This window comes from Schistocerca serialis, chromosome 6, assembly GCF_023864345.2.
Source record: "Schistocerca serialis cubense isolate TAMUIC-IGC-003099 chromosome 6, iqSchSeri2.2, whole genome shotgun sequence".
Taxonomy (NCBI): domain Eukaryota; kingdom Metazoa; phylum Arthropoda; class Insecta; order Orthoptera; family Acrididae; genus Schistocerca; species Schistocerca serialis.
In genome coordinates, this window is record NC_064643.1 from 284,439,805 (window position 1) to 284,452,057 (window position 12,253).

Sequence of the window (12,253 nt, forward strand, 5' to 3'; positions counted from 1 at the left end):
GTTGAGAAGCTACTCGCAGCTCTAAATCGTGGTCTATTGCATCAGATTCTCTGTATCAACAAGTGACAATGACATGGTTCGAATTCGCAATCATAGTTGCGATGATAAGTATAATAATCGCATTATACTAATTATATTTGGTAAAGCTGCATCTTGCTGTGTTCTCTTAACCTGTAAAGTTGTTGGAGGGAGCAGGATCCCAGTGTGACTGGTTCTGGATGAGCAGATACTTCTAATGAAATTGTGGGAAACGCATCAACAATACAAGGATTAATTTAGAGAAACCATGGAAGTTATAAATCACCATGCTAATCCTAATGTATTTTTAAATGGTGTTTAAAAATGTGTACTGTATTCTCACGGAAGACAGTAAAGGTCAGTAATAGAAAAGAAGCCCCATAACTGTAAGTCCGGAAGCAAATACTAGATCAACCACGGGCCATTCTCATTTGTGATACCCCTTTGTCTGTTGAGACTACAGGAGGTGCTCATTCTTGCACGTCCTTCATCCATTCTTGTCAAAGAATCGTGAACTCGTGGGAACACGTAGTAAATACACTCCTGGAAATGGAAAAAAGAACACATTGACACCGGTGTGTCAGACCCACCATACTTGCTCCGGACACTGCGAGAGGGCTGTACAAGCAATGATCACACGCACGGCACAGCGGACACACCAGGAACCGCGGTGTTGGCCGTCGAATGGCGCTAGCTGCGCAGCATTTGTGCACCGCCGCCGTCAGTGTCAGCCAGTTTGCCGTGGCATACGGAGCTCCATCGCAGTCTTTAACACTGGTAGCACGCCGCGACAGCGTGGACGTGAACCGTATGTGCAGTTGACGGACTTTGAGCGAGGGCGTATAGTGGGGATGCGGGAGGCCGGGTGGACGTACCGCCGAATTGCTCAACACGTGGGGCGTGAGGTCTCCACAGTACATCGATGTTGTCGCCAGTGGTCGGCGGAAGGTGCACGTGCCCGTCGACCTGGGACCGGACCGCAGCGACGCACTGATGCACGCCAAGACCGTAGGATCCTACGCAGTGCCGTAGGGGACTGCACCGCCACTTCCCAGCAAATTAGGGACACTGTTGCTCCTGGGGTATCGGCGAGGACCATTCGCAACCGTCTCCATGAAGCTGGGCTACGGTCCCGCACACCGTTAGGCCGTCTTCCGCTCACGCCCCAACATCGTGCAGCCCGCCTCCAGTGGTGTCGCGACAGGCGTGAATGGAGGGACGAATGGAGACGTGTCGTCTTCAGCGATGAGAGTCGCTTCTGCCTTGGTGCCAATGATGGTCGTATGCGTGTTTGGCGCCGTGCAGGTGAGCGCCACAATCAGGACTGCATACGACCGAGGCACACAGGGCCAACACCCGGCATCATGGTGTGGGGAGCGATCTCCTACACTGGCCGTACACCACTGGTGATCGTCGAGGGGACACTGAATAGTGAACGGTACATCCAAACCGTCATCGAACACATCGTTCTACCATTCCTAGACCGGCAAGGGAACTTGCTGTTCCAACAGGACAATGCGCGTCCGCTTGTATCCCGTGCCACCCAACGTGCTCTAGAAGGTGTAAGTCAACTACCCTGGCCAGCAAGATCTCCGGATCTGTCCCCCATTGAGCATGTTTGGGACTGGATGAAGCGTCGTCTCACGCGGTCTGCACGTCCAGCACGAACGCTGGTCCAACTGAGGCGCCAGGTGGAAATGGCATGGCAAGCCGTTCCACAGGACTACATCCAGCATCTCTACGATCGTCTCCATGGGAGAATAGCAGCCTGCATTGCTGCGAAAGGTGGATACACACTGTACTAGTGCCGACATTGTGCATGCTCTGTTACCTGTGTCTATGTGCCTGTGGTTCTGTCAGTGTGATCATGTGATGTATCTGACCCCAGGAATGTGTCAATAAAGTTTCCCCTTCCTGGGACAATGAATTCACGGTGTTCTTATTTCAATTTCCAGGAGTGTAGATGGGGAATATAATAATGCCTTTACGTGCCTGGGAGTCGGGAAACTTACGGACATGCTATTGGGAATGTAACCTTTAACAAAGACAGCGGATGTGATATATGCACGACGGTGTTCCACTATGCACGACGGTGTTCCACCGTATTTTCTATTCCTCGTATGTCGGTACCTAACGTAAACTCCGTCCTCATCCCCTGGCGGGCCCATCGTTACCGACCGATCGCCGTCATTGGATGCGATATCGGAGGGGGGGGGGGGTGTCTTTACACCACTTTCCTGGTTGTTTCAGTTTTCGTGACGTGGCGCCGATACTACTCGTTCAAGTAGCTCTTCAGTTGGCCTCACGAGATTGAGTCCACGAAGGAAAAATCGCTGGTAATACCGGCAATGGAACCCAGTTTCTCCGCGTCACAGCCAGCCGCGCTGACTACACAGCTCCGGAGGTGGACGCGTCAGTATCTGACACAAACGTTTAATTAGTGATGGGTTGGTCGAGGAAATCCGGCCGCATGGCATCCCTGTTTACCTGAATTATCGTTACATTTCTGACTATGGCTGCATTTTAAAGTCGCTGGTGCATTCCACAACCACAACCACAGTTTACGAGCTGTGATCAAAAAATACGGTGAATAATTTTATTCGAAACAAATTATTAAGCCTCCATGGAATTTGATTTGCCGGCCGGGCTGGCCGAGCGGTTCTAGGCGCTACAGTCTGGAACCGCCCTACCGCTACGATCGCAGGTTCGAATCCTGCCTCGGGCATGGATGTGTGTGACGTCCTTAGGTTAGTTAGGTTTAAGTAGTTATAAGTTCTTGGGGACTGATGACCTCATAAGTTAAGTCCCATAGTGCTCAGAGCCATTTGAACCATTTTAAATTTGATTTAATCTTCTTCAAAGTACTGCCCTTGGCTAGCAATACACTTACCCCAACGCTCAGTCAATGACTGGAAGTATTACTGGAAGGCTTTTTTTTGAAGGGCGTTCAACTGCTCTGTCGTGGCCCACTCAATATCAGGAATTGTGTCATAATGTTTTTCTTTAACCACGGTTTTAATTTTTGGAAATAGCCAGAAGTCGCATCTAGTGAGTAAAGTGGACTTTTTTTCCACCCAAAAATTCGCGAATCAAAAGCGAGTTGTGACACAGCGGGTTGTTCTGTTGAAGAAGAAAGCCATTGGCCAATTTTTCTGGCCTCTTTCTTTGTACACCGTTTCGAAAACGTTACAGTGCGCTCTTGTAAAATACGGCGTTTACATTTGTTCCATTTGGGATGCACTCTGATCGCACTTTGCTCTCAAAATCGGAACAAAAAAACAATGAGCATGACTTTGTTACTTGATTTTGACTGATGTACCTGTTTAAGGCGAAGAGATTCACTGGCTTTCCATCGGGAACTCTAAATCTTCGACTCAGTATCATACCCACAGACCCAATTTTCATCTCCAGATGCCGTTTGTACATGAAGTCCGGATCTGAATGAAGACAATCCTTCAACTCCGTGCAAAGTGACACACGATTTTCCTTCTGTTTATCATTCAAAAGTGTGAGGACAAATTTTGAACTGACTCGTCTCTTTCGCAAATTATCGGTTAAAATGCTTTGTATGAATCTGCACAAAATGCTAGTTATTCGCCTCTATGAACGAACAATGTTTGCCACCACTTGCACGTTTCCTTCTGTTTTTGATGTTGATGGACGTCCCGAAATTTGTTTGTCTTCTACCGACTCATTTCCGCTTCTAAATCGCTCACACCACTTGTAAACGGTGGTCAGAGTTACATCGTTGCCGTCATACACCATTTTCAAAATGTCATAAATTTATTTGGCAATTTCTTGAAACTTTTGACAGAATTTAATATGTTCACGCGTTGTTCGAAATCCATGACGCCCGACTCGGCGTCTCTGGGTGCAGTCTGATAAGTCAGAATGTGTTCAAACTTGACGGTGCATGTCTCAACGGATCAAGCTATCGGAAAAATTACACCAAATGGTGGTAGCGTCAACAGTTGCAGCTAAAAAAATTCGTACACCATATTTTCTGATCCCGAACACGCGACCAAATCCAAGTGCAGCCAAGTGTGTTGGCACAAGTTAGCGATTCTTTGAGAGAATGGCTGAAGGACGTGCAAGACTTTCGAGTGGCAACCTAATTGAATAATGCTTTAGTGTTAATATGTAGCGACCATAGGATGAAACAGCCTATATCTCAACTAATACTTGCTACGTAGCATATGTTTGGAGGCCCAAATTTCTTGTCTTGATCAATAGACCTATTACCTCCTGTAAAAATATCATTGAAAAAAAAAAAATACTTTCACTTATCACATTTCCACTGGTTTCATATTCTACTTTCCTTTCATTTACACTTTCGTTTCGCCTACGTAACACTTTTGCCGATCAGGAGAACCTAATACTGGTTTCTACATGACGCGTTGGGGTTTCTCAACAGTCGTAACTTCTTTGCTCTGGTGAGGACATTATATTCGTGTTCTGCAGCTTTACAAGATACAAGACGCTTGCAAATGTCACATGTTTCAATTCGAGGCCCGTCTGTCCTGGCCCGTTTGGCCCACAGCCAGTAGCAGCACATTAAATTTCGAAAGGAACAGCGGTGCGCTCAGATTCTTGCTACATCCACATTTCTGCTCTCGTGAGACGTCTAGCATTAACGGGAATACCCCGGAATGTCGTTCTGCGGACGTCGATTTATACATTAAAATATATTTAAAAACATATTTTTCATTGTGCTTGCCCCGTAGCAATATATATGGCTTGCTTGTGAAACATAAGTTCACGCTGGTAAAACGCCGAAACCATTGGCATACGTTTAAGGTTAGCAAGACTGATAGCACAAGAATGAATAGCTAAGAAAAATGTTGCACTATTTTGCGGTAGTCACTGCAGAGTATGTAGCCATTATGGCCAAAAATATGTGAAAGTCATAAAGCAAATTTAAATTTTGTGGTGCGCGTGGCTACATGGAAAGTTCAATACGCTGTTGCGCAAAAGGGTGAAAGTAACATTCGCATGATGTGTCACTGCCAATTAACATAGCTCGATGAAACTTGACCATACACAAGCAGAACTTCTGATGTAGTACAGACCGTCTGTGGTGATCACATATCCTACTACGAACCATGTCCCGCCTTTTCTGATGTCCAGGGGACCATCATGAATCGCGGCTATTTCAGTGTAGTTAATGTCATTGAATAAAAGTGTTATTTCTGTTCGTCTCATGGAGCATTTCTTTCGATTATATTCCGTACTCTATTGTAGCTGTTCTTACTACATATGGTACAAGTGTTTCATCGAGTTATGTTACTTAGTAGTGACACATCATACAAAAGTTGCTTCCGTCCTTAAGTTTTGCACACCAGTGTACTGTTCTTTTCGCGACACAATGCTCTCATGTACGATGTGTGTTCAAAAAGTGAGGTGGCTTTATATTTTTATGAAAAAATATTTATTTATTTATCAATATTCATGTTGTTCCCTTCAAAGACATCGTCGTCAGATAAAGTACACTTGTGTCAACGCTTCTTCCAATCCTCGAAACACTTCTCATAAGCACTTTTTGGCACAACCTTGAGTACTTCCAGCGATGCAGTTTTTATTTCCTCAATCGTTGAAAACCTTCGTCCTTTTATAGGTCTCTTCAGTTTTGAGGACAGGAAAAAATTACAGGGGGCCAAGTCCGGTGAATATGGTGTGTGAGGCGTGACTGTCATGTTGATTTTGGCCAAAAAATCTGTCACAAGCAACGATGTATGAGCAGGTGCATTCTCGTGGTGCAAAAGCCATCAACTGGTAATTCCGGACGTTTTTTGCATATTGCTTCTCGCAAACGGCGCATAACGTCAGGGTAATACTCTTTATTGGCCGTACGACCTTGAGGCAAAAATTCATGATGCACTACGACACGGTAATGGAAAAAAATAGTGAGCAAAACTTTGACATTTGATCGAACTTGGCGTCCTTTTTTCCGCGTTGGCTCTCTGGGATGCTTCCATTGGGCCCATTGGGCTTTGATTTTGATATCATAACCTAATCCCCTAAAGAGAACATCAGGAACATCATTGCCGTCATTCAAGAGCTCCTGAGCGATGCTCATGCGACGGTTCTTCTGACCAAAATTGAGAAGTTTTGGAAGAAACTTCACTGACACATGTGTCACGCCAAAAACACCCGAAAAAATTGCATGACACGAGTCGACCGATATGCTAACATTCTCAGCAACTTCTCTTAGGTAATTCGTCGATTTTTCAAAACAATTTTCTTCACATCTTCGACGTTATCATCTGTTGTTGACGTGCTGGGGCGCCCAGAGCGAGGTTCGTCATTGTCATCTTCTCAGCCATTTTCGACGAGCTTGTGCCACTTGTGCACATTTTTTTTACTTAGAGCAGACTCACCGTATGCCACTGACAACATTTCAAGTGTTTTAGAGCACTTGATTCCATTTATCACAAAAAAATTTGTGCAAATTATTTGCTCCATTTCTTATAATAATAGAAAATCGCCGAGTCTACTAAAACATATCTAACCTTTCTATATGTCAAAAACAAACGGCGTCTGCTGTACACTTGAAACTGTGAACATATGTTCGGAACATGCGTACAAACATAACAAAAAAAGATCGATAATCCAATGTACGTTGTCCGCGCAATTTGAAAAGTCACCTTACTTTTTGATCAGCCCTCGTACAGCCCCAGCCCCTCTGTAATCGATGTACGAGTCTTACGAATTGTTTTTTCTCTACTTGTTTCATGTTGGTTATTATTATGAAACTCCAGACTATGTTGTGATGTCCTGAATGACCGAACACAAAAGAATTTAATGACCCGAATCGGCGCTGTATGGGAAAGGCTACGAAATGACGCTCGCGAAATCTTCACTGGAAGCATCGCATCCGGCTTTCGGGCCTGTTGTTACAAAACGCTGTTCTTGAGAAAATTGAATCGTTTTGTTTATGTTAACAAGAGTCTGTGTAATTGTTAGGTCCTGATCTTAAATATGTATTATATATTCACGTTTCCGGTTTCAGCAAACAGATGCCATCTTCGTATGTGGTGAAATCCACTACAAAGCTTCGTACAGATGTACTGTATATACCTGCGTCGAAGTCAACTACAGTATTTCAGTGAATGTACAACACGTCGTTACTTGGTAAAAAGACTCATTTTTACCATGATATCATATGACGAATATTGAAATCATCAGTTCCTGGATTTAACTGACAAAGTTACTTTGAAAGGATGCCTGTTCATACCATTCACTTCGTATATTGAGTTCGTAAGTAAACGACAATGCCTAGACCCAACGATGCTCATTTTAGTAGTTAAATCTAGCTCCGCTTTCACAAGAAATATCACGTTATAGAAGTCGACAGTAGCCTTAATAACCGTTAAAGTAAAAGAATAGCCTGCCAATTGATGATGCTGGATAAGAATGACTATACCGATTTGCCCAATCAGTCTGTTTGTAATTACGCGCACTCTCCGCGAATAATCCGATTAATCACCCACTGTTACCTACCATTCGTTGGAAAACTTCTGTACTCACATTTTGTCAACATCCGCAAACTGTCCACATTTATGTGGCAACTCGACTGCAAACAACTGCTTCACACGAGAGCTAAACGATCACTGCCTAGGTCATTTCCCAACGAAATAGGAAGACAAAGGCTCCAGCCGCAAAACGCGCAGTCAGATCTGAATGTTTTATCCTACCAGCGATGCGCAAGGTTTACGACTGTGTACGCAATGACACTATCGATAGTAGTACCTCTTACAGATTTTAACTTGTCTTCGATAACTAGGTTATCTGAGTCAATTTTGGACTGCAAAAGAATATGGAGGAAGTGGATTGATTTTAGGAAACTAGTGGGAATGCATTTCTGAATGGCTGGATCCCACTGCCATATCCAGTACGCCACGTGACTCGGTGTTCTGGATAACTCTCCTCTCTGCATCTACAGCTACTTCTACTACTATGCACCCCGAAAACTATATGGCGGAGTGGGGTGGAATGTACGGGAACCACTGTCACTCCCCTTCTCCCGCTCTTTTCTTGTTCCGGTCGCGAATTGTTCGCGGAGGAACGACTGCAGGTAGGGGCTCCTCGTTGGCTCGAATCTCCCTAATTTTATCTTCGTGGTCTTTTCGCGAGATATACATAGAAAGAAGCAATAAATTTGTTGACTCTTGTAGGAACCTACGATCACGGAACTTTAACAGTAAACCACAGCCTGATGTAGAATGTCTCTTACGCAGAGCCTGCCGATGGAGTTGGTTGATCATCTCCGAGGCGCTTTCGTGCTTATTAAATGAACCTGTAAAGAAACTGGCCGAGCGGTTCTAGGCGCTTCAGTCCGGAACCACGCGACTGCTACGGTCGCAGGTTCGGATCCTGCCTCCGGCATGGATGTGTGAGATGTCCTTAGATTAGTTAGGTTTAAGTAGTTCTAAGTTATAGGGGACTGATGACCTCAGATGTTAAGTCCCATAGTGCTCAGAGCCATTTGAATCATTTTTTGTAAAGAAAAGCGCTGTTCTCCTCTGAATTTCCTCACTAATTCCTATCCGGTTCGAATCCCATACTGGCGAGCAATATTCAAGTATTGATCGAACGAGGGATTTGTAAGCCGCTTCCTTTTTTGACGAACTACATTTCCTGAGAATTTTTCCAGTGAATCTGTCTGGCTTCTGCCTTTCGTATAATTAGTTTTCTGTGATCGTTTCACTTTAAATTACTCCGTACGCATGCTCCTACGTGCGTTATGGATGCAACTGTTTCGTCCTACAAAGTTCTAATCGTAGAGTAATGGATATGCAGTACGTTACATTTGTTAATGTTAAGGGCCAGCTGCCACTCTCTGCACAAAGAGTCGTCCCCCTGCAGCTCTTCTTACATTTCGCTACAATTTTCCGACGTTGCGAGTTATCTCTATACAGCAGCATCATCCGCGAAAAGCCTCATGATACTTACAACGTGGTCTACTTTGTCATTCATATATATTCTGAAAAGTATTCGACGTGCGACACCGTGTTAGGGTAGCACTCAGTGTCGCAACAAATCATGAGCCATGACTCACAAATGTGCCCAGAGATGCCTCATACAGATGGCATCCCAGGTTGCCCTAAGCAAAGAATCGCTTCTTGGGCGTGCTAGTGCTAAAATATGATGTTCCATTGTCCCTTTTCACATCTAATATCTGAAATGTGCCATCAGAAATCACGTCACGGGCGCTGAAAGATTCTAGCCCAAGTTTATCACAACATACAATTGTGGCTCTTATCCACCCACATCCATATTGGGCAGTATCATTCTTCGTAAACGTAAAGTTCAAAACTCATCCAGCAAAAAATCACTGTGTGTTGCGAATACTTACACATCTGGAGATCTCTCTCCATTGAGGACGACATGCTGTGTTCCGTTTGCTAGAAGCTCCTCAGTCGTCACACAATTGTCCTGTTATTCTGTACGCTCATATTTTGTTGACTAGGTCGCAGCGCGGAAGTGTATCATACGTCTTACGCAAGTTAAGGAACACGGCATCTATCTGTGCGCCGGTATCAACTACTGTTTCCAGCCCCATGTTCATTCATACAAAGAAATGTTCAAATGTGTATGAAATCTTATGGAACTCAACTGCTAAGGTCGTCAGTCCCTAAGCTTACACACTACTTAACCTAGATTATCCTAAGGACAAACTCACACACACACACACCCATGCCAGAGGGAGGACTCGAACCTCCGCCGGGACCAGTCGCACAGTCTATGACTGCAGCGCCCTAGACCGCTCGGCTAATCCCGCGCGGCTTCATTCATACAGATGAGATTATAAATCTCCTGAAACGTTAAAACACGAGGGCATAAAACATGTTCCAGAATTCTACAACACGCCGACGTCAGATAAAGGGGCCTGTAGTCTTGCGCGTCCGTTCGATGACCCTTCTTGAAAATGGGAGTTCTTGGCAATTTCTTCCAATCGTCAGGAACACATCGCTCCTCCACAGATCTACGGTACGCTGCTGATAAGAGGGGGCAGGTTCTTTCGCATACTCGATGTAGGATCGTATTGGTACCACGTCAGGTCAAGTGGTCTTCCCCCTATTGTACGATTTCAGTTGCAATCCTGTGGTCACTTATTTCGATATCAGCCGTTTTGTCGTACGAGCAACGATTTTGGAAGTACTACAGCGCTCTCTAGCTCTGTGAGACAGTTTTGATAAAAACTATTTAATATGTCGGCCTTCTTTATGTCCTCTTTCGCTCCGATGCCATTACTGTCACAGAGTGTCTAGACAGATGGCTTCGATCCGTTCACTAACACAGGAAGTTCACTTCTGCCAGTACCTCACTCCTATTCTTCAGAGCCTGGCTACCAGAGACAAAGTTCCAGGTTCGGGTCTCGGTCCAGTACACTGTTTTTACCTGTCGGAAATTTAAAACAGCGCACACTGCGGTGCAGAAAGAGTTTCATTCCGGAGATTCGGCGTCGTTTTAGGCTTCTAAAAGTCAGAGGTCACATCAATTAATGCTGTACATCTGAAAGTCACATTTTAAAGGAAACCTAATGAATTATTTAAATACTGTATGAATAATGTATACTCTGAAACAGTACCTTCAGAGTGTAATACAACATCCATCAATCTGAATAGTTGTCCAATTTAGCGGGAAAGGTACAAAAATTAGCAGAACTAACAGCCATTTGTAAATGCACCTGAAGTATATTTACACTCCTGGAAATTGAAATAAGAACACCGTGAATTCATTGTCCCAGGAAGGGGAAACTTGATTGACACATTCCTGGGGTCAGATACATCACATGATCACACTGACAGAACCACAGGCACATAGACACAGGCAACAGAGCATGCACAATGTCGGCACTAGTACAGTGTATATCCACCTTTCGCAGCAATGCAGGCTGCTATTCTCCCATGGAGACGATCGTAGAGATGCTGGATGTAGTCCTGTGGAACGGCTTGCCATGCCATTTCCACCTGGCGCCTCAGTTGGACCAGCGTTCGTGCTGGACGTGCAGACCGCGTGAGACGACGCTTCATCCAGTCCCAAACATGCTCAATGGGGGACAGATCCGGAGATCTTGCTGGCCAGGGTAGTTGACTTACACCTTCTAGAGCACGTTGGGTGGCACGGGATACATGCGGACGTGCATTGTCCTGTTGGAATAGCAAGTTCCCTTGCCGGTCTAGGAATGGTAGAACGATGGGTTCGATGACGGTTTGGATGTACCGTGCACTATTCAGTGTCCCCTCGACGATCACCAGTGGTGTACGGCCAATGTAGGAGATCGATCCCCACACCATGATGCCGGGTGTTGGCCCTGTGTGCCTCGGTCGTATGCAGTCCTGATTGTGGCGCTCACCTGCACGGCGCCAAACACGCATACGACCATCATTGGCACCAAGGCAGAAGCGACTCTCATCGCTGAAGACGACACGTCTCCATTCGTCCCTCCATTCACGCCTGTCGCGACACCACTGGAGGCGGGCTGAACGATGTTGGGGCGTGAGCGGAAGACGGCCTAACGGTGTGCGTGACCGTAGCCCAGCTTCATAGAGACGGTTGCAAATGGTCCTCGCCGATATCCCAGGAGCAACAGTGTCCCTAATTTGCTGGGAAGTGGCGGTGCGGTCCCCTACGGCACTGCGTAGGATCCTACGGTCTTGGCGTGCATCCGTGGGTCGCTGCGGTCCGGTCCCAGGTCGACGGGCATGTGCACCTTCCGCCGACCACTGGCGACAACATCGATGTACTGTGGAGACCTCACGCCCCACGTGTTGAGCAATTCGGCGGTACGTCCACCCGGCCTCCCGCATGCCCACTATACGCCCTCGCTCAAAGTCCGTCAACTGCACATACGGTTCACGTCCACGCTGTCGCGGCATGCTACCAGTGTTAAAGACTGCGATGGAGCTCCATATGCCACGGCAAACTGGCTGACACTGACGGCGGCGGTGCACAAATGCTGCGCAGCTAGCGCCATTCGACGGCCAACACCGCGGTTCCTGGTGTGTCCGCTGTGCCGTGCGTGTGATCATTGCTTGTACAGCCCTCTCGCAGTGTCCGGAGCAAGTATGGTGGGTCTGACACACCGGTGTCAATGTGTTCTTTTTTCCATTTCCAGGAGTGTATGTTATTTGACATGAGTGTGGAAGTGAATTTAATGTCTTCATGAATTTGAATTGACGAGTTTCATTGAGCTGTGTCATTATAATGAGAAAGCTTGTTGGCTTTTCTT

At 45.9% G+C, this 12,253-nt stretch overlaps 1 protein-coding gene across 2 annotated transcripts in view; it reads left to right on the forward strand.

Annotated features, from left to right (window-relative positions):
- Positions 1-12,253, forward strand: part of LOC126483878 (high affinity cAMP-specific and IBMX-insensitive 3',5'-cyclic phosphodiesterase 8A) — a 1,729,999-nt gene that overhangs the window by 346,945 nt on the left and 1,370,801 nt on the right. The window lies entirely within an intron of this gene.